We start from the raw sequence: 25,350 nt of genomic DNA, 5'->3' as shown, positions 1-25,350 counted from the left end.
CTCATCTATAAACGGGGTTTGGACTTGGTCATCGTCAAGGGCCCTTTGCGGTTATGTGCCTGGACTCCACATTGTGGGGTTTGCAGAGAGAGGGTGCTCTGGAGCCATCGTTTGGGGGCATCGAAGTCAGAGGGTTGCCAGCCTCAGCACTGTATGGTAGGTTACCCTGAGACAGTTTACTATTTGGGCATTTTCCTTCCCAGCTCTCTTGATAACCTGATACCTCCGGGTCGGCTCCGGGAGGATGACGCTCGCCCCTAATGGTGCCACCTGCACTGACACACGCCATCTTTCTCTTCTCCTCCAGTGCGCTGCTGCAGGGTAACATCTGGATGTGGTTCCTGGCCCTTTGAATGCTCGGCTGCCCACAAGTTCCGGGATCAACCTGTTGAAAACGTGAGTAATCTCCATTTTTCTACTTTATGAGCAGCCACAGACTCGTGGAATCTCAGGCATAGAGGCGTAGTGTCCAGGAGCTGCAGAACCCAACTGGGCCTGGTTGATGGACCTTTGCCCTCACAGCCAGCCTCTCACACGCAGCTTCAGGGCCGCGGAGACAGCAGCTTGTGCTTCCAGACACAGCGTTTCTGTCCCCTGGCAGTCAGAATGGTTGTGGGGTCTTCTGATTCTGCCACCCTGGAGCTTCTTTGTTGTACCACCAGATCCAAACACACAGGTCCAGATTCTTTTCCTTTTCATCTCCGTTATAATATTAACAGTTCTGACAGCCATTTATGGAGTACCTACGATGCATTAGGTGTTGTGCTAAGTACTTGGCACATATTCTTATACCTCAACCCTCCCAACAGCTTAGAAGGCAGGTATACCAGTTGCCATCAAGTCCAGTCTGACTCATGGTGACCCCCATGTGTGTCAGAGTAGAACTGTGCTCCATAAGGCTTTCAGTTGCTAATTTTTTGAAAGTAGATCTCCAGGCTCTCTCCTTACGCCCTCTGGGTGGCCTCAAACCTCCAGCCTTTTGGTTAGCAGTATGTTAACCAATTGCACCATCCAGGGACTCCAAGAGGCGGACATAGTTGCCATTATCAGAGGAGGAGACTGAGGTGGAGGGGGAAAAGCAGCTTTACTGGGTCAGAGTCACACAGCTGGTGTGGTCTGTCGCACCCCTGGCCAGGGCTGTCTCCTTGGTCCTCTTTTTCTTTCAGGATCCTAACTGGGAATAGGGTTTTACTGCTAGTAGCAAGACTAGGTTATTTATATGTGCTATATTCTATCCCCTGTGACATAAAATCCTTGGGTATGGCCCTTCCCTGTGTGGTATCTTTAAAATGTTGCTTTGGCAGCATGTTGGCCCCTGAGTTAGGGGAGGAACTTGGTCCATGCAGGGCAGAAATAAGCAGGGAGGAGAAAAAGTGGGTGCTCAGTTTGGGGGGGCCGGCTCCTTGTCCCACCTCTCCTTCCACCACTTGGGCAGGGGGCATAACAGCTGCTGGTGGTTTGAGGGTTGCAGTTACAACTTAGTCCTTGACAACTTCGGGGTTTGGAGGCCTGAGGTGAGGGTTTGGGGAATGATTCTTTTTTTTTTTTTTTGCCACTCCATGGAATTTCTGTATCAAAGACAATTTCTAAATAATCTTGCTCTCTTCAGGGTTATTTTGTCTATTCTGTATCAGATACTTTTTTATTTATATTTTAAATAAATGTTTAATTTTAGAATAGTTTTAGGGTTACAGAAAAGGTGCAGAGATAGCATAGAAAGCCCCTGTAAACCTTTCACTCTGGATTCCCACTCCGTAATCTTTTAATTAATTGAGATTTTCTTGCCATTACTTATTGTTAGTCAAATGAGAAAACAGGCAAGTCTTGGGAATTTTTAAAAAACATTGTGGCCAGTGGCTGCCTCCCAGTTCTTACAGGTTTTCAGTTTTCAGTTATGCTCCTCCGTTTTGGCTTCATGTATATGTTGAGCTCTGGGCTGGGCCAAGCCAGTGGCAAAGGCAAAGCTAAGTTGAACGTTGCCAGGATCCAGAAGCAAAGCTCTAGAACGAGTGGAAGCCAGGTTCACATCCCTGCTCTGCAGTGTGATAACCTTGTGCCTGGGCACATTTATCTGGGCCTCGTTTTCCTCATATGGGCATCCCTAATTAGCTGGAAACCCTGGTGGTGTAGTGGTGAAGTGCTGTGACTCCTAACCAAAAGGTTGGCAGTTGGAATCCACCAGGCGCTCCTTGGAAACCCTATGGGGCAGTTCTACTCTGTCCTTCCTATAGCGTCACTGTGAGTCGAAATTGACTCGACAGCAGTGGGTTTGATTGGTGTTTGCATGAGTAGCTGCTCTTCCCTGAGCCTGTTCTTTACCAGTGAAAGGAGGGAGATGAGTTTTACTCTGCAAGGTTGTTTTAAGGAACAGATGGAAGTTGGTAAAGTCCATCTCACAGTTCTTGGAGACTTGTTCTTCAGGGATGGGTTGAAGCCTCCTGTTCTTCCATGCCCTCTGTGTCTGGCTCAGTTCCTTTCACTGAGCACTTATCCCGTTGTCTGAAGCCAACTCTTTTGCCTTTTATACAGTGAGCCCCTTGAAGGCAGGATTATGCCTCATCTTCCCTTGTACTTCCGGCCTTCAGCTTCAGTAAACATTTGTTAAAGAAACCCATCAAAGGAATTTCCTTCTTTCACTTGCTTATCTAAATCCAGCCTTTTGTAGAGTGATGAATTAACTGGTGTGCAAGGGTTAAGTGTCTCCCTGCTAACCAAAAAGTCATAGGTTCAAACCCACCAGTCTCTCTGTAGAGAAAGATATGGCAGTCTGCTTCCGTAAAGATTACAGCCTTGGAAACCCTATGGGACAGTTCTACTCTGTCCTATAGGGTTGCTGTGAGTCAGAATCGACCCTACGGCAGTGGGTTTGGTTTTGTTTTTTTTTGCCGATGAATACTTCAACAAACCCAGAAGTGGTAACAGTGGGAAGATTGATCTCTAATGACAACCTTTCAGATGAAAAGAGAAGGGTAGGTGTTTCCTTGCCTTTTGGGGGCTTCAAAAGTCCTCCTCTCTGGGGTCTTCAATTATCGGAAGTAATGGGAGAGAGCTGTGGGGTGGAGGATGCTGGGCGACCGTCTAAAGCATTTTACATTCTTTCCTATAACATAGGCATTGTTGATATTTCTTTAAAACATCCTTTTTCTTAAATAAAAGCTACACAGCAATTTACAACCTCCTTGACATTTAAAAACATTAAGAAAGGACAAAAGTGTGTAAAGGGGAGCATCTTCCCCCTTGCTTGCCTTCGGGGCACTGGGCAGTGTTTCCAGCCTTTCGTGGGCCTTTGTTACTTGCTTTAGGGTTGCCAGGCTTGGGCTGTTGTCCCCTCCTAAGTGCTAGATTGCACTTAAAAAAAATTCACAATTATGGGAAGTGTAAATTTCAGGAGACTGGGAGACACAGGGAAACCTGGTGGCGCGGTGGTTAAGAGCTATGGCAGCTAACCAACAGGTTGGCTGTTCAAATCCGCCAGGCGCTCCTTGGAAAACCCTATGGGGCAGTTTTACTCTGTCCTGTAGGGTGTTATAGGGTAAAAAACATCAGAGTTTAGTAAAGCAAAAAGAATATTTTATTCTGCATGTATTCAAAATGACAAAAGTAGGAGGCAGACAGGCATGCTGCCAGGGCTAGTGTCTGCCTGAATCCAAGGAAATATTACAGGATAAGCAAGAACGGGAAAACGGAGAAGCATGCTGCCGCAGCCATGTCTGCCTGGGTCCGGGGAATATTACAGAGTAAGCAAGAATGGGAAAACGGACAAGCATGCTGCCGCAGCCATGTCTGCCTGAGTCCAAGGAAATATTACAGAGTAAGCAAGAATGGGAAAACGGACAAGCATGCTGCCGCAGCCATGTCTGCCTGAGTCCAAGGAAGTATTACAGAATAAGCAAGAATGGGAAAAAAAAAAAACGGCCAAGCATGCTGCCGCAGCCATGTCTGCCCGAGTCCAAAGAAAGTTACAGAGTCACCACTATATATTAACATTACAAAACGGGCAGAACCATTGAAAGCTTCACCTTTTCACAGATTGGCTAGAAACTCTGATCCTAAATTTTGAATTGTCCCTCTCAACAATCATTGGTACAGGTTTCAGTAATGACAGTCAAGAGGGTCTTCATTGGTCCAGCAAATTTCTGTTCACTAAATGTTAATAGAAGAAGATAAGATTGGAAATTCTTTTGTGTTCTGGCTTATATGAAAGGTTCCCTGAAAGATATTTTCCAAAATAATTCTCCTTTCTTTATCTCAGGGCCTAGTTGATGTGTCCCTGTGAGTCCTTGTGAGCCCAGCTCCAGCTAGGTCGCATTCTCTATGCTCAAGGACAGGGAATAATGACTCCAACATTATTTTCTAAATCAAGGGTCATCATGAGACAGAACAGACCTGATGGCTATAGCAATGGGTTAGGAGACAGAGACTCAGGCCTTTTTTTCCTTCAGATGCAGTGTAAACAGTACTCACATACTTACTGTCTTGCCATCCTGGCTCCCTTCCTTACCTCAGGCAGGGTTCTCAGTTGTCCAGAATGTCCCAGCCCGAGAGCCAGCATTGCTGACAGCGCAGGAGGGGGCGGGGCTGGAATCACTGAGCGTTTTGCCTGCAGCCCATGGCTGAAGCCCTCCTACTTATGTACCCCGGTTCCACCAAATGGGGGTGTTCTGACCCGTTTTATTACTTTTCCTCATTCGAAATGATGGGTCCATGGTAACATCCAATCATCATTCTCTCCTTCATTCGAGACCCTGAGAGGCATCTTTTTCCTTATTTTTAAGAAATTAAGTTAAAATAAAAAACATAAAACAAAAAATTAAAACTAAAAAGGGTGATTCCTCACCAGAGGGACTGCTAGTTTGGAATTTGCAAGTTTTTACTCATTCTCTGCGCTTGCACAGAGAAATCTTACATGGCTAAAGAGCAATAGACAAATTAGTCCCGTTTGCTTTTTTTGTAAGATGGAAAAATATTTTCAAGGTGGTGTCAGGATTGTTCAGAGGATTGTGCAGGGTCTTGTGACCCTGTGTGTGTGAGAAAGTGTAGGTTTTTAACAAAAATAATATCATAATATGTTTTTGTGTACTGCTTTTTAAAATTTAATATACCTCAGACACTTATTCCATGTTAATACAGACGTAAGGTTTTTATCTATCCCATATTGAATGGTTTTATTTCTTTACGCTATTTGTTATTTAATGATTCAGTCCCCTGTTGCTGGGCCTCTTTCTCCCCACCCCACTTCGTTTTGTTTGTTTGTTTAAACATTGCAATGAGCATTCTTTAACATTTATCTGTAGGCCAGTGTGGGTGTGTCTGTAGTTTCAAGGTCAAAGGATATGCCCTTCGTAAATTCCTTTTTCAAAAGATGATACAACTTATATCCTTGACAACCGTGTAAGGACCCCTCACTAGCACAGAAGGTTATTAATTCTTAAAATTTTTGCTATTTTGAAAGCTAAATAAAAATAAAAGGACTTTTTAAAAACACAGCTGTGCCAGACCTGGGAATTCATAGGGCTTCAAACAAAGCCTTCTTACCCGGAGACCTGGGGGCTGCCAGGATGCTCTCTGGCTCTGTGATTCCCTGTTTGAGGCTTAATCATGCCACCTCCTGGACTCTCCCAGCCTTCCCTGCTTGCTTCTTTTTCTGAGTTCCTCCCCTTCACCTTTGTTCCCAGTGGGGCTTAGTAGGTACTCAGGAGCCACCGCTTCTTGTCCAGTGTGTTTGGAAGTCGCTTCTTGTCCAGTATGTTTGGAAGTGAAGATGCGAGTAGGTGGGTGGGACTGATCTCTGTCAAGCCCTGGAGCGGCCTCTGCCTCTGTCCCTTGCCCAGTGTCCCTCCACTCTTGCTCTGAGATCAGCTCCTTTGTGTACGTGCAGAGGCCATGCTGGACTGTCTGCTGCCAGGGTCCCCCAGGCACCCAGAAGTCCCCTGTGACATTTGCTGGAAACACACTTCTGCAAGGCAGAGTCACAGCTGCTCTCTGTCATCCGGCAGGCATCTGTGGCAGGTCTTGGATTTTACAGGCTTGGATGATGACAGGGTGATAAAGGGCTGATAAAATTCCCTGGAGGGGGGGGTGGGGGGGTGGGGAGCTGTGCTGACCTGCCCACTCCTGGACAGGCTTCTTCCTTCTCTATCGTAGCCTGCGCCCTGTCTGGCCAAGTCTCGATCCCAGGTGATTAGGTCAGACCTCTCTTTGGGGCCTGAATCGTTTCTAGTGCAAGTCTTCAGTTTCGTCAAATAAAAAATAAATCCAGACTTTGACGAGAGGCTTTATTCAGAAAGAAAAGAGGGAAAGGAACCACTACAACCTGAGGAGGGGAGAACTCTGACCTCAGGATTGGCAGGTGCCTCGAACATCAGGAAAGAACAGTTTTCTAGTATAGAGACTGAGAGTAAACAAAAGGAGCCCTGGTGGTGCAGTGGTTAAAGTGCTTGGCTGCTAACCAAAAGGTCGGTGGTTCCAACCCACGGCTGCTCTGCTTCTGTGAAGATTACAGACTTGGAAACCCCGTGGGCAGTTCTACTCTGTCCTGGAGGGTCACTATGAGTTGGAATCGACTTGATGGTAACGGGTTTGATTTTTTGGTTTTCTGCTTGTAAACAAGGATGGGAAGAACCAGACGTGGGGAAGTGGGAAGAAGGGACAATGTCTCCAGGAACGGATCTTACAGAGGGTAGCATGTTGGCTCAGGCTGAGGGTGGGCCAGAGTATGGGAAATTGGAGAAGGAGAGCAGCTTGACTGAAGTTTGGATAATGAGCATTTTGTTTCCGATTGCTCAGTGGAGACAAGCAATTCAGCTGTGCATTTATGAGATAAGGAATGGGAATTTGGAGGGAAACCCTGGTGGCATAGTGGTTAAGTGCCACAGCTGCTAGCCAAAAGGTCAACAGTTTGAATCCACCAGGCACCTCTTGGAAACTCTGTGGGGCAGTTCTACTCTGTCCTATAGGGTCGCTATGAGTCGGAATCAACTCGACGGCAGTGGGTTTGGTTTTTGGTTTTTTGGTGTCTGGCCTTGTCACAGGTGAACAGGGGCCCATGCTAAGTCATATGGGGAGGGTAGTTACTTGGCAGTAAGCTGTTTTCCTGAACACAAGGTTGGGGGAGGGGGAGGATTTCTTTAACCACTGCTGTTTGCCTGTGTTATAGTTTACTTTTTTTTTTATAGTTTACAGGTGTTTTTTCCTTTAAGGTGATATTCCCTATCTCTGGACAGATCTCCTGGGTGGCCTGTCTGGTGAGCCTCAGTTATTAAGTCGATAGAAAGGAAGGTGTCAAAAGCAACGGCAGCTCTTTTCTTCTGGATCTGTCTGTCCTCCTTCCGTGAAAATGCACTTGCTGAGGCCACGCACCCTGCCGGTATCGGCAGAATAAAGCAATGGGAGCTCCAAACAGGCTCTAGTGCAAAACAGTCCACCTCCACCAAAGTCCCGAGGTTTGGAATGATCCTTGTTAGCGGAACCACATAGTAGTCAGGGCAGGAGCTGTCTCCTCCAGATGTTTTGTTCAGTGGGAGTATTTTGGTGATAAAAGTACTCTGCAACGCCCTTCTGAGAGCAGAGGCAATCTGTTAAGTAGCTTCTGCTTCATGGTGGAAACGTGTCACAACACCCATGGGTTACGACTGACAGAGTATCTGTGGGCCAGCTGACAGCTCCCAGGAGACAAAAGGGCAGTTTCAGGGAGACGTTGTTAGGCAAAGTGACAGGGTCAGGGAGCCCTGCGCAGCAGCTGAATTCCCAGGGCTGGCTTGGGCTTTGCTGCCTTGAGTTCACAGCCAGCTGCTGCTGCAGTTGGGCCTGTGGTGGGGAGGATGACTCAGACATCTGGAAGATGCTTGTGTGGATTTCACCCCAGGATCAGAGGAAGAGAGAAAGGGAGGTTGTGGTTGCAGGGGAAAGTTAACCTGATGAAGTGGATGCAACTTGGATCCTTGTGCTCTGTGCCACCGGTCCTGATAATTACTTAGTAACTCAGGACATGTTTTATTTTTATTACTGAAAAAAGAAAGGTTAGAGCTCTGGTGGCAAAATATGGTACAAAACAAGGACAGATGGTACCACGCAAGTTCAGCCTGGCATGGAGGTCATTGGCTTTGTTAGTTATCTTTAGAGGTCATCTAGTTTAGGGGCTAAAGTCGTCCCGTGATGCCCCAGGGGTTCCGGAGACCGAGGGACTGGCAGCGTGAATGGGACTGTAGGCTCCACAAACCCCAGTTCTCAAAAGAATATGAAGACTCACTCATTTCCAGATGAGGGAATAGGACCTCTGTTAGTTTTCGATTGCTTCTGTAACAAATTACCTCAAGCTTGGTGGCTTAAAAGAACACAAATTTATTATCGTACAAGACTGTAGGTTAGAAGTCCAGCACGGTTCTTTCAGGGCTAAGATCAGGGTGTCAGCAGGCTACGTTCCTTCTGGAGGCTCTAGGGGACTGGGAGAATCTGCTTCCTTGCCTTTTCCAAGTTCTAGAGGCTGCCTGTGTTCCTTGGCTTACACCCCAGTTCTCCATCTTCAGAGCCAACTGTGTTTCCGCTTCATCTGACCCTTCTGTCATTGTCACATTCCCCTCTGATCACAGCCGGCCAAGGGTCTCCGCTTTTAAGGACTCATGTGCTTACATCGGGCCCACCAGATAATCCAGGATCATCTCCCCATCTCAAGATCCTCAACTTCACACCTTCAAAGGGCCTTTTGCCACGTAAGGTAGTGTAGTCACAGGTTCTGGAGATTAGGATGTGGATGCCTTTGGGTGCCCGTTATTCTGCCTGCTGCAGGGTCATGTGAGTGCGGTGGCTTGCCACGTGGAAAGGAGGTGAGTGACAGAAACAAGTCCGAGGATCCAGGTCTCGTGACTGGTCAGGGCTTTAGTTCCTTCCTTCCTGTCATTTGCCCGCACTGCATGACTCCTGTCGGAGTGGTCTCTGTCACAGGCTGTACCCCTAACTGCAGCCAGTTTGTCTCCGGGTATGAGACTGTGGGCATGAGGAGAATGGAAGGAGCTATTCCCTCCTCTGGGAAAAGGGGCGGAAGCAAGGAGGGGACCCCATGACCTCTGCCTTGCTGTGTGATAGTTTGTTGACTGCTTATCTTACTGTATCAGTAGGGGTCTGTCCTTGCCAAGGTTCTTTGTGTGCAAGGAACAGACTCTCAGGCGCACTAGCTTAAATGAAGTGAGTGGGGATGTTTAATGTAGCTGCTGGTTGCAGCTTTTATTGAGCACCTCCTATGTGCCCGAGATAGCCCACTGGGACCCACCAAGGTTTTCAGTTCTCTCTCTCTCTGTCCTTTTCCCCTTTTCTATGAGAGAAGCAGTTCTCGGATCTTTCTGTGCAGTAGCTTCACTCTCTTGCTTATCTACACCAGATCAGCTCTTTTTCAGACACTTCCTTTGGAGACCTCACCCCTAAGACTCTCCTCTGCTTAGCCCAGCTCCTCACAGCTACCTGGCTCAGTCTGTGTCTGCTCATTTCCCATTCTGAAGAGATACATCTGAATAGCTGTGCTTGGACCAGCTGTCCCGTTGGCTTGGAAGTGGATGAGGGGCATGGTCACTTGTGTCTGAGGGTGGGGTAGATGGTAGCACCTGAGTTTTGTATGGTGGCCTTACCTTATTCAACAGATGTTAATGTGGAAATACTTCTTTCAATTTGAATTTGAATTTGTGTTGTTTTGAAACAGCTTTTATTTTGAAACAATTTCAAACTTACAGAAAAGTTGCAAGAATGCAAATAACTTCTGCATAGCCTTCAGCTAAATTCATCTGTTATAAACATTTGCTTTATCAATCTCTGTATCACATGTTATCTTTTTCTGAACCCTTTGAAAGTGAGTTACACACATAATGTTCCTTTACCCCTGAATATTTCAGCAAATATTTCCTAAGAACAAGGATGTTCTCTCTCATAACCACGGCTCATGTCATAAAAGCAGGACATCTGCATATTTTTATGCAGATAACATGAGTGCTGTATGTTTGTTTGCCAACCGCGAAATTCCCTATTTTTGTAAACCTTATATATGTGGGCACATTATTTATGTGGGTGTGTTATTTGTGAAAAAATAACTGCAACATGGAGGTACTGTTACATAATATACAGTTCATATCCAAATTTTACCACTTATCACAGTACTGTCCATTATAGCAACTCTTTCCCTGATCTAGGATCCCATCCAGGATCATACATTGCGTTTAGTTGGCAGTCTCTTTAGTTTCTTTTTGTTGGGAACAACTCCTCTGCTTTTCTTTGCCTTTTGTGATGTTGACCGTTTTGAAGCATACAGAGCAGTTATTTTGTTGTAGTTTGGGTTTGTATGACGTTCCCTCACTATGAGCTTCCTCATGATGAGATGTAGAATGTTATTCAGGTTATCCCCCACTTAGGACCGGGTCCGTTCCGAGGACCCTGTTGTAAGTCGATTCTGATGTAAGTTGAATCCTTTTTTTTTTTTCCAGTTTTCATAGCTTGCTGTACAGCGGTGTTTTGAACAGTAAATCATAACAGTGAACGTCTGAGATTGATAACATCAGCAAATTACATGCTGCAACATTGTATGTCGTACATAGGACTAATGATGAGATTAAAAAAAAGTAAAGACAGTCGTAAGTGCTAAGTATGGTTTGTGGAAACTTGTGTTACGTCGTGAGTTGGAGACTGCCTATATAAATGATGTTTTGTATCCTTCTCAGTGCCTCACGTCAGGAGGACATGATGTCATTTTGTCCCATTATTGGTGATATTAACTTGGATCCCATCGTTAATACGCAATTGAATTTGCATAATTTAATCTACGTGTTCTAGAGAGGTTGGGCATTTAAAGAGGACACTTTTCTCCTCTAAAGTATTTGGAAGGGTTTTAGTTTGAAAGTGCTTTTTGTATACTGGATTTTCCTAAAGGGGACACCTCTGTTCTCCGCAGGTGTACTCTTGAGTACAGGTAGAGGGATTACTGCCCCAGATTGCTCGTTGTGAGGAATAAATTGCGTGAGATTTGAACAGAGCTTTACCTCTGCCCTGGAGCCCTGGTGGCGCAGTGCTTAAAAGCTCAGCTGCTCAACAAAATGTCAGCAGTTTGAATCTACCAGACACTCCTTGGAAACCCTATGGGGCAGTTTTGCTCTATCCTATATTTTTTTATAGGGTCACTATATAGTGAGTTGGAATCAACTCGATGGCAACAGGTTTATCTCTGCCCTTGTGGTAAGAGTGAGGTCCATCCTGGAGATAGAAACACAAATGCAGTGATAGCAGGGAGTTCCCTTTGAATATGTCTGACTACCATGGCTGCCTTGGAATTTCCAAGGAGTGGAAAAGACAGATCTGGGCACAGACACACCTTTTCCTAGCACACATTTGGCAATTCTGTAAATGGTCAAGATGATGCCACTGCATTTTCTCCTTTGTGGGTCACTTCTCTTCTGACTTTGGCTCCTTGGGCTGAGTTCAGTTCAGTCAACTTGCATGATGTGTACACATCAGGCTGGTGAGACTCACGGTGGTGGTTCTAACAATGGTTATGAGATTCCTTGTAGAGGTGACTCTTGGGACTCAGGAGGCTGCCATGTGGAAGGGACGAGGCTCCTTGGAGCTTTGGAGATTTCCAGTTTGATTGTTGTTGTTAGTTGCCGTTGAGTCAGCTCTGACTCATGGCGACCCCATGTACAACAGAACAAAACGTCGCCTGGTCCTGTGCCATCTTCATGATTGTTGGTATGTTTGAGGCTGTCGTTGAGGCTATTGTGTCGGGCCTTCCAATCAAGGACCTCGTCTTCCAGCTCTGTTTTGGATGATACTCTATTAACGATCCATGGGGTTTTCTCCCCAGTTTGTCTTAGTTTGGAAGCTCCACTAAAACCTGTCCACCACGAATGACTGTGCTGGTATTTAAATTACTGGTGGCATAGCCTCCAACATCATAGCAATGTGCAGGCCAGCACAGGACGTCACACTGACAGATGGGGAGTGGTCAGTTCTGTTATGGCCGGTATTATCCTGGATCAGTGCTTCTCAAGCTTCTTCCAGTTTATGAATTGTTTTACATCAGGCATTTGACCCTGCTGATACCTGTTGTTCCCACTTGTCATTACATTGTAGAAGCAAACACAGTGACCACATGTAGTTCGGTTTAGGATTAATAGGGAAAGTTTAGTATTATTTTTAAATGAAATATGACAAATGTTCCCTCAAAAAATAAATGCTCATTATGAACAAAAATGTATCTTGACCATCCCACCTAGTACCCTGTTAAAATATTGAGGGAATGTATAAAGGAGTATGACACAGTCCCTGATCTCAAGGAACTTACAGACTGCTCGGGATGGGGCCCAGAAATAAAGGTGGCTCAGGTGAGACGTGATGAATTACCTAGGATTGGCACAGAAAGCTGCTGAAGAACTACAGATGGTGGTGGGAGTAGGAATGGGGAACTCTGTCTGGAGAGGCAGGAAAGGCTTGACTGACAAGGGAGTCTGAGCTGAGCCTTGGAGAGCGGTGTGGGGACGGGAGGTCACAGGTTCATGGTTTGGCAGCAAATGCTTACCCTGCAGAATCAGCAGGACCCAGTGAAACTAGACTGTGAGAATCCCTGTAAAATCGCCAGAGTTTCTGTTTGTAGGGGAGCTTGAGTAATTGTTGAATGGCTGTCCAGCACTGCTAATTAGAAAAATTTTCAAATTCATTTGATGAAACACAAATGGGAAGTCTTTATAAGCTAGTATTGCTTGAGTGATTGTTTTCAGAATACAATGAAGAGCTAAATAGCTGAGTTGATCTCAAAATATTTATTGAGCTTAGTGCCATGATAGTTTATCTACTGAGCTGCTGACTTACTCCAAAAGGAAGACAGTGAAAGTATGAATGTTCTAAGACTGGCTGATTGACAGTATAGATACAAGTCACCCAGCTCCTCGAAGGACATAAAAGTGTGTATACACATGGTTCCTCTTATACCTCTTTCTGTATTTTCTCTTTGGAATTTTTTATGTTTTGTCATCTATGAAAAACCAAACTGAAAAGGTCTACACAGGTGTAGCTTTTCACATATGACACCGCATAGGTACCTTTAAAATGACCTAAAAAAACCTATTGCTGTTGAGTCTATTCTGACGTACAGCAACCCTACAGAACAGAGTAGTACCACCCCACAGGGTTTCCAAGGAGCGGCTGGTGCATTCGAACTGCAGACCTTTTGGTTAGCAGCTGAGCTCTTAAACACTGCACCACCAGGGCTCCTTAAAATGACCAGCCTCAGAACATGTACTGTGTAACCATTCACTCTTAAGAAGCATTCCCTGAATCTTTTCATGCAGCTAATTAAATACTGGAGAACTTTATTTATTAACACCTCTTCCCCTCCAGACACCAAATACCTGATGATGGTGGCTTTGAAATATGTTTACACATTTTTTGGTACTCTGTTCTTTGAGAGACAGAGCCTAATTCTCCTCCCTGTGAGCGTGGGCTGGACTCAGAAGTGAATCATTAATGTATAGATCAAAGCGGAAGTGACGGTAAGTGACTTCAGAGACTAAGTCATAAAAGGCAGTTTGGCTTTCTCCTTGCTCTCTCTCTTAGTTTACTTGCCCTGGGGAAAGTCAGCTGCCATAACGTGAACACACGCAGGCAGCCTATGGAAAAGCCCACATGGGAAGAAACTGAGGCCTCCACGTCAATGTGCCATATTGGAATTGGATCCTCCTCCAGACCCCAGTTAAATCTTCGGATGATTGCAGCCCCTGCTGACAACCCAAATGCAACCACATCAAAGACCCTGAGCCCAAACCACCCCGCTGAGTCACTCAGATTTGTTCTGTTCACGTTGTAGAATGTATCAGGACTTCATTTCTGTTTATGGCCAAGTAATATCCCACGGTATGGATGGATATACCACATTTTGTTTATCCATTCCCCTGTTAACGGACACTGGGGTTGTTTCTACCCTTTGGCTATTGTGAAAATGCTGCAGTGAATATTGGTGTGCATGTGTCTCCCTGACTTGCTGTTTTTAGTTCTTTTTAGAATATACATAGGAGTGAAATTGCACTGTTTGTTTTAGGCCACTAAGTTTTGGAGTTAGTAATTCATTATGCAGCAATAGATAACTAATACCCTCATACAGAGTAAATAATAGATCTTTGGCAAGGATTCGGCCTACTTGTAGCATTGGTTTTACTATTATAAGCCTTATTTTATGGGCTTTTAAAATGATAGCTAGCTTGATAGATATATTAACCACCCTCTTCTGACCTTTCTTTTAACCTTGCTAAGGTTAAGGAGCTCTGGTGGTGCAGTGGATAAAGTGCTTGACTGCTAACCAGAAGGTTGGAGGTTTGTACCTACCAGCTGCTCTGTGGGAGAAACTTGTGGCAATCAGCTTCTGTAAATATTACTGCCTTGGAAATCCTATGGGGCAGTTCTGTTCTGTGCTATAGGATTGCTATGAGTAGGAATTGACGGCAGCAGGTTTGTTTGTTTTTTTGGTTGCTAAGATTAAACTGCTTCATGGGTTCATTTGTTTCTCAAAATATTTTTTTGATTTGTTCTGGGAAGTTGTTAATGCTTGAACTTACTTGTGGAGGTTATTTCCATGTGACTTGGGACACATGTTTGTTCGTGTCCTCAGAGGCATCGGCAGGAACAGCAGACCTTCAGCACATCCCAGAGACAGCTGGTGTGAAAAAATAACAATGCCTGGGCATATATTCCCAGAGGCTCTGCTTGTGCCTGAACTGGAGTAAAAATTACAGGCAGCCTTCTGAAAACTAGATTTGGAGATGTTCCGTCTCCCCAAAAGGCTACTAATAAGTTAACTCCTTAGGAGCCCTGGTGGCACAGTGGTTAAAACGCTTGCCTGCTAACCAAAAGGTCAGTGGTTTGAACCTGCCAGCCTTCTGCGGGAGAAAGATGTGGCTGTCTGCTTCTGTGACGATTTACAGCCGTGAAAACCCTCAGTCCTATAGGGTCACTATGAGTTGGGATTGACTAAGTGGGTTTATCCTGTGCCTTGGTGTTAGCAGAAGCTTCTCAGGGCTGTGCACATTCTTAATTTTTAAAGACACCGATTTATGTCATTGCTTTTGTACATGTGGAATTCTTGTATGAGGAAGAGTCTTTGGCTACATGAGAGTCCTGTGTCCCCAGTACAAAAATGGTAAATAAACTTGGTCTTGTGGGCTTAGGGTGTGATGTGAGCTTTGGGGAGGGAGTGCAGAGGGAAGCTGAGGTTGATAGAATATGGACAGGATGTCTAGAAAATGCAAAGAATAAGGCTTTGAGAAGAACTAGAATAAAATACAGGTTTTTTAATACCATGAAAATGTGATGGTGTCTCATTGACTTTGTTGTCTTCTGGGAAGGGGTAATCCAGAATGAGTGGGTGTTCTAAATAATTGAAGTTTTTCTCAGTTACAAGCCAAAGTGTTCTCAATTTTTGTTGCAAATCTGGGTGAAGTACATTAAATGAGTCCCTGCTTTAAGAAGTGGCAGGTAATTATCATCATTTTACCTTTACCTTGTGACTCAGAATTCTGTGCTTTGCTGACCCTTTGGACTGGTGGGGGGATGGGTTGCTCCCGTCTCTGAGTCTGTCTCAGGAGCCCCCGTATCTGTGCTGTTTGTGTAGTACCATGCTTCAGAAAGTTGCCAGGTATACCCAGTATCTTAGGCTGGGTTCTCTAGAGAAGCAAAACCAGTGCAGCATATAAATATATATAGAGAGAATTATATAAAGGAAATAGCTCACATGTTTGTAGAGGCTGGGGAGTCCGAAGTCTATGGGTCAGGCCGGAGGCTTTTCCTGACTCATGCAACCTCAGGCGCTGGCGAATCCAAGATCAGAAGGTCAGACAACAGGCCCCTGGCTCACAGGCTGTGGAGGCCAACGTGTTGCAAGACTGTCAGGTAAGATGGCAGGTAAGCTGCTAGCTCAAGTCCTGATAACTGGTGGTCAAGATGAACAGGAACTAGTTGCAGGATCCAGAGTGAGCAAAACCCAGTGAATCTTGCCAGAAAGCCCACCTATATTGGATGCAGGCCACAACCCCAAGGAAATGCCCTTTCATCTGATTGGCTGCTCACAACAGGTCACATCATGGAGGTGATCACATTACGTCAGATCTCATTATGGAGGTGATTACATCCTTAAAAAGCTGCCAAACTGTTATAACTGCCAAACCATGAAGATCATGGCCCAGCCAGGTTGACACACAACCGTAACCATCACACCCAATAACCAGGTTGATAGATTCTGGCCTTAGGGAGATTGCTGTCTTCTCATGTGACTTTGAGTGCATGGAGTTAACTGTGGCTGTTTTAGTTTATTGCCCGGAAGCCTTTTCTGATTGCTTCAGAGTTGGTGACCTTGTAACAGATGGGTTGACATTGGTATATGTGTGTCTCCCAGATACTTTTTGTCAGATCGCTCTTGAGACAATTTGCACATCTGACTCTTAACGACAGTTCTGTGGGGTGCTTGGACCAGGCCTTATTAACAGTCTGAGCATTGCCTTTCTCCCTTCTTTCTGTTAGAAAGGGGTCTCTCCATCCTTCCATGAATGTGTACCCTGAGTTCTTTCTCATGTTCAGGAATGTACTTTCAGGCAGACAAAGCTTCACTTCACCAAGAAAAAAGAAGCCAGTGATTGGCTTCTGAGAACTGAGGGGGGATAAGGATGGGACTGGTAGGGAAATTGTTTTCCCCTCAGATTTTTTGGTGTGTATGTGTGTGTTTTAATAACTTATTAAATGTCCAGCACAATTTCATGAGCAATCTAAGTTATTCAGATTGATTTTATGACTTCTATTTATTATATAAATAATGTATGCTATTAGAGATAAATTCTCATCAATAGACCCAAAAACCCAAACCCGTTGCTGTCAAATCAACTCTGACCCTAAAGGACAGAGTAGAGCTGCCCCATAGGGTTCCCAGGGAGCACCTGGTGGATTCGAACTGCCGACCTTTTGGTTAGCAGCCATGGCACTTAACCAGTACACCACCAGGGTTTCTTCACCAATAGAAGAAAGTTAAAATTACCCTTAGAATCTTACTGCCTGGAGATAGCCTCAGTTCGTAAAATTGTAATGAATTCTGCTTCAAAATTTCTAAAAATCATAAAATTTATAAATGAAAATGTGCAAATAAGATTTTTTTTATTTGCAGTAACCTGTTCAGAATAAGTGAGGAAAGGAGCCGCCTTCTGTTGGTGGAATTCCTTTGTGAATTCCTACATCCCGAATGGCCCTTGGCAGCTGGTTTGAGACGGTGCTTTGTTAGGAGGCCAGTAAATGGCTCAGGGTGAGGTTCTGGCCGCCCTTCTAGGGTTGGTTAGAGCATTGGTGGGGCCCTCCTGTTCAGGGGTTCAAGTACTGCAAGGATTGAAAATCTGGAAATAACTGATTGCATTTGATTTGTGCACCCCACTTGCCTTCTTTGGGGTGCTGAGTAGGATGTTTGTGGTCTTACTGGAGAGCCAGCTAAGGGGCCTAAATCATGATCCAAAGCCTGTTCCTGAACAGCTGTCGGCCAGCTGCTGCACGGCTAACTCTGCAGAAAATGAGCTTTCATCCGAGAATGTTAAATAGTGTGAGAAGCCACTGAGCCGCGCTCCCAGCCAGGAGTCCCAGGGACCTGAGTTCACATCCTTCTGTCACCACTTAATGGCTCTGTGACTGCAGATCAGTGACAAAACTGCTGAGCCTCACCTTTAAAATGAAGGTCAGGCACCCACCTTGTAGGATTGTTGTGAGAAGGGCATTAATCAAACAGTGCTTGTAAAGCACCCAGCACCATGCCTGGCTCCTAATAAATACTCAGTAAATGACTCTCCTCCCTCTTCCTACTCTTATTATTTTTATGAGTATAGGGTGGGTTTGAGCAGGTTATTACTAGAAGCAAATGTGTCCTAAACTTGCCTTACAGGAAGGTCCCCTATAACTACACAGCCATGGCTTCTTCACATAATGTGCTGGTCCTTATAGGAAGGTCCCCCATATCTACACAGCCATGGCTTCTTCACATAATAAGCCGGCCCAGTGCATGGTGCTCTCAGTCTAGTGTAACTAAGTAACACTAGACATCCTTGTCTGAAAGAAAGGAGATACTGGTGAAGAAGGTTGCTTTTAGATCTGTCAAAATTAGGGATGCAGCCTCTCTCAGTCTAGGTGTTGCTGTGATTCCTTTAATCCTAAGAAGAGGCCAAATGGTGTGAGGCTGGCCAGTAGGTTTCACGTGCACTTTTATCCTCAATGCTTTTGGCATCTCCAGTTGTCCAGTGTCCTGAGCCTTCAGACGGTGTGTTGCCTTGGAGCTGGGGTGAACACAGCCACCGGGCAGGCATCTTAGCCCTACAGCTTCCCACTCTAGGCTTTTGTCTCCAGGGCCGAGGGTGGGGGCCCTTGGAGAAATTTAATTACAGCCTCTGCTTATGGCTGGACCTCAGCTGGCAGGGCCTTGTGGGTTTTAAACAAAAGGCTGAGCCTTTCCAGAAGTAGATTAGGGAGATGTCCATTCAAGCAGGGCATTTGTACCCGTTGCTCATTCTCTTCAGAGCAGATATCTGACTGGGAAAGGACTGTGTGACCTTATTTAGAAAATGGTAACCTTTATTCCCTTAAGAAGGAAAAATCATCACATGGCAGAGGTTCAGGCCCAGGTGTGTGGGTGGGTGCTTTCTGGATGATTCTCTGTTTTAAGAGTCACGTTTCCATGTATGTGATAAATTATCTGTAACTTTTGAATTCCACTGCCCTTACTTTCTTTTTAGTTGAAAAATAAGATCTGTGTCCATATTTTCTGCATATCCTAGGTGTTTGCCCCTTTCTTCCCAGTCCTAGTAGACAAGGATAAAGTTTTTTTTTTTTTTTTTTAAAGAAAGAGGAAAAAAGACATTAATTTGAACAGACATTGCCCTGTTCCCCCTCACCCTTGCTGATTCAATTCTGGTAGGTGGTGAGGGAACGCTAAGCAGATTTACTCAAATACAGCTGAAGAGTTCACCTTGCTGTCTTACAGCCAAGCCAGCTCAGCTCCCCTTCAAGCTGGGCTCATAGATGCCCTCTCATGAAGCCTTCCCCATCACCCACCCCCGACTCAGCCCTTCTTTCTCTCTGTTCCCATAACGCTGCGTACGCCATTACTGAGACAGTGATGTTGGCAATATAGTGTCAAGGAGACCGCACTGATGTGGAATCAGAGGACCCAGGGCCAGATCCAGGCTTCTCCTCTTACTAGCTGTGTGACTCTGAGCTTCTGAGCCTGAATTTCTTTCATTGCATTTGCAGTTGTACCGTGTGATGCCTTCTCAGTCTTCTAGCTAGAAAACTCCTGGAGGACAGGATGCTATTCATCCTGTTATCTCCAGTCATTTATCCAATCATTCATTTCTTCCTAAGGAGGACCCAAGGACCTAAGAATAGAGAGATGAACTTCATACTTTGTGACACGTGGTAGGGGTTATAAACTGCTGCTTCTCCTCCTCTTCCTCCCCTTCTCCCCTGCTGTGTCCTTTGTCCTCTTCTCTGATTTCCCTTCACTTCATCCTCCTCTTCCTCTCCTTCACCTCCCTCCTTGTCCTTTTCTTCCTCCTCCTCTTCCTCCGCTTGTCTCCCCAGCCCGCCTTGTCCTCCTCTTCCTCTTCTCCCCCCCCACCTTGCTCCCCTCTTTTCTTTTTAAGTTATCCACACACAGTTGACAAAGCTTCCCATCTTTGTCCCCAGAGCATTCCACTTGAGAGAAGCAGAAAATGGCCCTTATCATTGACCCTGAAGGCAGCACTCCTGAAACCAGTCTTAGAAGCCCTCTTGTAGGAATAATATTTCCAAGTTTAGGAGTAAAGGGAGACGTTACAGTTAAAACATTTTCCTGTCCTCTGCTAGCCAAGTATATGACAGCAAGGGAAGAAGGGGGTCAGGGCATACAGCTTTTAATGAGGTAGGTGGAAATTGGTACCAAGAGGGTGAATACATGGGACAGGAATTGAAGTACCTTGTTAAATAGAAAGTAGATTTCGGGAAGTTTGAAATGCTGGTATTTATGAAATGGGCCCAGACCTATCATCTGTTCTACCTGGCGAGGGTAAGACGGTTATTACTTTTCCTTTTTCTAGAAGCAATTTTGTGTGTAAAAGCCCTGAATGACCACATTCCACTCCATCCCTTTTATTAACAAAAATATACTTTGTAGGGAGGTGGGGTGTGGTTGGAGAGCCCTTTAAAGATTGGAGCCTGGAGGCATTTGGCTGGTTAATTGCATGCTGGCATTTTGGCTTCTTCCCAGTCTTTCATCAGGGATGACCCCTTATCTGTAATTTCTGGGCATTAAAAAAAAAAAAAATCCAAATTTCCTCTTTGTTTTTTGAAGCTAAACAGACTATGATAATGATCTAAGAACTTTCCAGAAAGCCAATATAGTGAGTGGGTAGAGTCAAGATGGTTTCTACTGCTAATGGTATCCCATGTGGTTGTTAGGTGCCCTCGAGTCGGTTCCTACTCCCAGCAAGCAAGTGTATAACAGAACGTTATCCCACAGAGGCTATGATTCCAAGTATCATCATGGGTAGAGAGACCAGCCTGGCCAACATAGCTGGGAGCCCTTTTCCTGACTCACTGTTCTCACAGATCTCTTTGGAAGCTGCTGGCCAGCAGAGAGAACTGATCCATTTACTGGGGTGAGGTGTGCGCTGAACAGAGAGAAGTCCTGACTGTGGGTTGCAGGCCTGGCTGCACCTCAGAATCACCTATACAGCTTAAAAAGAAACTACAGGAAACCCCAAGCCCTAGAGGTTCTGTTTAAGTAGGTTTCAGGTGAGAATTGGAGTTTGAGTTGTTAAAGAGCCCCCTTTGTGGCTAGAACAGTCAGTGAGGACTGAGAACTGTCGGCCTTCAGAGTGTGATCCAGGGACCCAACAGCATTGGTATCACCTGGGAACCTGTTAGAAATGCAAACTGACAGATGGTGGTGGTGAGTAAAATTACTATGAAGAATAAGTACTTTATGGTGAAATCACAAAGCCCCAGTTTCATTATAAAATGAGGTATTTCACGGTGAGGTTCACGTGCGTGAACTTTCAACCTAGCAGATTCTTAAACACTTGAAAACCCTTAGACTAATTTCATTTAAACCACTTTGGAAAGCTGTTTAAAATATGCCGTGTGTTTTTCTGTTTCAAATCGTGTGCGGGGGACAGTATTTTTCCTACTAATTTAGAATCATCATCATTTTATGCTGCCTCGTGACCGTGGTGCGATGAGTAAGTGATTGAGTAGAATGCTGAGAACCATCGCAGGATGACCCCAAGCCTCTTGTGCAGTTTTTTTGCTGAGTCTTTGAGCTTTTCTAAGCTTTTTTGACACCTTCTTTGTGCTCAGTGGCCAACTTCCCTGCTTTCAACTTGCCTGCCGTTCCTTGCCTTCTTAATGGCTACTTGTAATCTGGCAGGAGGGACAATTGACCAGTTTGTTGGAATTAGGCGTACATGATAATTAGAGTTCTGAGTTTAGGCAAGAGGGGCTGACTTTATAGGAAAGAGCACAGCTGGGCGTCTGTCAGGAATTTTAAAACTGTTTCTGGGTTCGTGGCTGTGTTCTGGAGGCCTGGATTGCCACAAGTCTGGCCTATATCTGAGTATCAGTGATAGGAACACTGGGTACATCCGGGTGTTAGGAGATCCACTAACATCGAACGGAGGAGTTTTCTACAAAAGCTGCTTACTGGGGGGTTTTGTTCTTCTTAAAGTTGAATTCTTTTGATGATGCATAATAATGTTACCAATCTATTCCATTTTAAGAAGGAGGGTGAGGTATGTGGAGGGCATGAAAAACTGTTAAAAGAAATTTGGCAAAACTATTAACGGCACTGACACATACCCGAAGAGAAGAGTGTAAGGGTTATTGCCAAGCAGAGTAGATATCTGCTGGTGGAATGTGGTGGAGTCTAAAATAATTGCTGATTAAATGACCAGTGACAGATGGAGAAGATTTGACCCTTGCCATTAGTACCTCCTAAGACAAAATTGCAGCCACGCCATGTCGATTTTATATAAGCTGAGGAATAAACCTGATGAGATTGGATTTTTTTTTTTCTCTAGGCCTACATTTATCTACATTTATATATCCAGCCTGTTCTTTCTGCTTCCTGGGACATTGTTCTTACTTACCGAAAAAAATTGGATAGAGTAATGGCTGGGCTATGGCTCGAAACCAGGCTTCCTTTAAACAAAGATGTTTAGAAATTGAGAAAAAGGAGGCAGCACAAATGTACTGACTGATGAGTGTCGTTTGATATGATTTGCTAGTCGTCAAGAATTCCGTCTTCAAAAATATTTTAAAATCACAATTCAGATGAGGGAGGAGGAGTGAATGTCCCAAATGGATGGTGGCTATTGGTTGTTTTGCCCTGTTTAAAATAAAAACAGCAGGGCTTTCCTGGGCAAAATGAACCTTAATTCCTGGGAGACAAATATTCATTGTTTCCAGCATGCTCAGTCTAGAGGGAGGCATGTTGGCAGCACTTCAACCCGTAAAACAAGAGGGTACCTTTGCTGAGGTTGAAAATGCTTCACCTAGGTTCCAGAAGGGCAGGGTGGTATCTTACTTGTCTTTGAATCCTTGGTGCCTAAACAGAGCCAGGCTCTTAGTAGGTAAACCTAGAGTGGGACAGAGGAAGAAAGAGCTTGTTACACAAAATTCTGTTAGAAATGGCTGAGAAAGAGCCTGCGTATGGGCCATACCAGTCTGAAGCTACGCCAGTGCCTTCGTGGAGCTGGGTAAAAGGTGTAATTCCTTCTTGAGGGAGCTCTGTTGGGAAAGGCATTTTTACCTCAATTGAGTAACTTTTCCCTGCTGTTTAATGCATACTCTTCCTGAGCAGTTGAAGATGCAGAAGAAAGATAGCATTGTTTAAAGACACTTCCCTCAAGGGCTCTTGGCCATCTTTTCAGAGCATGCAGGCCCTGCCACCGGCCATATGTCAACACCATTTTGTTTGTTCTGATTTTGGAAACCTGAGGAGGCTTGCAGTCTTGCCAGAGCACTTTTTTTCCTCGTCAGTAAAAATCAAAACCAAACCCATTGCCATCGAGTTGATTCCGATTCATACTGACCCTATAGGACATAGTAGAGCTGCCCCATAGGGTTTCCAAGGAGTGCCTGGTGGATTCAAACTGCCAACTTTTTGGTTAACAGCTGTAGCTCACTGTAGCTCTTAACCACTGCACCACCAGGACCCCTGATTCCTTACCATTAAATTAGCGCCCCTGAAAAACACATTTTGTGCAAGTTGGGGCGTTGAGAAAACGTTCTGCTTAAATGTGCAGTTCTTTTGGGGCGTGTTATAGGCCACCAGTAAGCAGAAGACAAGTGACCTTTCTCAGAAGGCTGAACGTAGTCCTTATGCCAGAGCACAGGACAGGTGAGAACCCTCTGTGGATTGTTTGAGACTCCTGAAGCCCACTTTTCAGCCAAAGATTAGACAGGCCTGCCTTTACAAACAGTAACACGAGTCAGGAACCTGCTTCTTAGTTCAATCAGTATATGAGAACAAATGGGCAACTCCTGCCCAAAGGCAAGACGAGAAGGCAGGAAGGGACAGGAAAACAAGAAAACTGGAAGAATGGACACGGGGAACCTGGGGTGGAAAGGGGGAGAGTGCTGACACTTTGTGGGGATTGCAACCAATGTCACAAAACAATTTGTTTATAAATTTTTGAATGAGACACTAATTTGTACTGTAAACTTTTACCAAAAAAAAAAGCACAGTAAAATTAAAAACGTTTTTTAAAAAAGAGAAATCACAAATTCATTATAAATTAACATAATTTTTTGTTACTCTTGATTCATCTGAGATTTTTATTTCCACATTTTTTGACTGATCTTTGATCACCTCCTCATATTTCAACTATTTTGTAAAATCCGTTCTACAACAAATAAAAATAGTATCAGTCTTTCCTCTTCAAAAAAGAAAAAAGAAAAGAAGCTTTTATCTCTATTCCTTGCTTGCATTTGGCCAAAAGCAGTGGGTTGGGCCATCTATGTTGGCATAATCAGGGTATACAAGTCCCTTGTATTCCCCTTCCTCCTGGCATAGAGGAGGCGGCCCCATGTGTCTCTCTTTGCCTGGATTTGTCAAAAAAGCCTCCAGCCCAGGCCAGGACTGGGATGGATATCTGTGACTAGTGGCTGAGAACCCAGTCGATTCCATCCTGGCTAGGTTTGTACTGAAAGAGTGACCCTCCCAAGAGGTTAGCTGGGTACCCTCAGTTGTCTGAATGGCTCTTCTGAAAAATGAAGTTTGCATTTACATTGCCCTGGGAAAACCTTAGTCCTTGGTTAGAGCTCTTCACATTTCAGTCAGTGCCTGAATGGGAAGGCCACCTGCTGCAGTGTAGGACGTCTGAGTTTCAGAAGTGACTGCCAGTTACTTGGAAAGGAGAAGACAGAGAGATGCATCCAGACCGATGTTCCTGGACCTCTGGAAGCTGTCTTTTCTTTAATTGGACTGCAGTGATACCAACAGGGTTTTAAGATGGTGAAATATTTGATGCTATGATTAATGAAGGCTGACAGAAATTTTCATATTTTTATTTAATTTTTAAAGATTTATTTTAAAGAACTTCCTTAGCCTTACGACCATTTTTTAGATGGTTATTTCCAAGGCAGGGAGCTAATAAATGGGAGTTATGTCTGTGGAGGGTTAAAGACTAAGATACTAGCTGAAAACGAATTAAGGTGTAGTTTGGGTTCAGAATAGGGTCAGCAGGATGGAGACAGAGCATGGAGTGTGGTTTTGTGATCCCTTTGCTCTGTTTGACCTGTGCCTATGGTGGGCCCAGTAGAAGTCTTTAACTCAGGTATCTCTGCCTTTGAAGAATATACCAGTCTGGTACACGGATTGGAAGGCATCGCTACAGCCTTTCTCAGCTGAAGGAAACAGTACAGAAGTTTTTGGGCTATTCTCCTTGACAAGACTGCCACTTCCTTTTTATTTTCTTTTTAAAACCAAATAAACAATGTCCCCCCACCCCCACCAGGAAAAGGCACGTAGCTTTTATTTACTATATGCAACAGCTTTTCTCAAATGCTTTCAAAACATGGAGTAGCCAAAAGACAAATGCTTGCATTGCTGACTTCCTCTCTTGAGGATGTGAATTCAGCTTTTAGGTTTTGAGGTTTCGAAGGAGGAGTTGCTGGGTGGTGCATTGAACCTGCTTAGCTGCTAACCGAAAGGTTGGAGGTTCGAGTCCACTGAGAGATACCTTGGAAGAAAGGCCTGGTGTTCTTCTTTGAAAAATCAGCCATTAAAAACCCTATGGAGCACAGTTCTCTTCTGACACATGTGGGGTCACCATG

At 44.7% G+C, this 25,350-nt stretch overlaps 1 protein-coding gene across 2 annotated transcripts in view; it reads left to right on the top strand.

Moving 5' to 3' along the window:
- Positions 1-303: 303 nt before the first annotated feature.
- TLN2 (talin 2) overlaps positions 304-25,350 on the top strand; it is a 393,238-nt gene continuing 368,191 nt past the window's right edge. For both annotated transcript variants that reach the window (XM_064267460.1, XM_064267461.1), the window contains exon 1: positions 304-396. The gene's annotated coding sequence lies outside the window, so the exon portion shown is untranslated. The remainder of the gene's footprint in view (positions 397-25,350) is intronic.

This window comes from Loxodonta africana, chromosome 13, assembly GCF_030014295.1.
Source record: "Loxodonta africana isolate mLoxAfr1 chromosome 13, mLoxAfr1.hap2, whole genome shotgun sequence".
Lineage (NCBI taxonomy): Eukaryota > Metazoa > Chordata > Mammalia > Proboscidea > Elephantidae > Loxodonta > Loxodonta africana.
The sequence above is the reverse complement of the archived record's forward strand: the minus strand, read 5'-3'. Positions and strand labels throughout refer to the sequence as shown.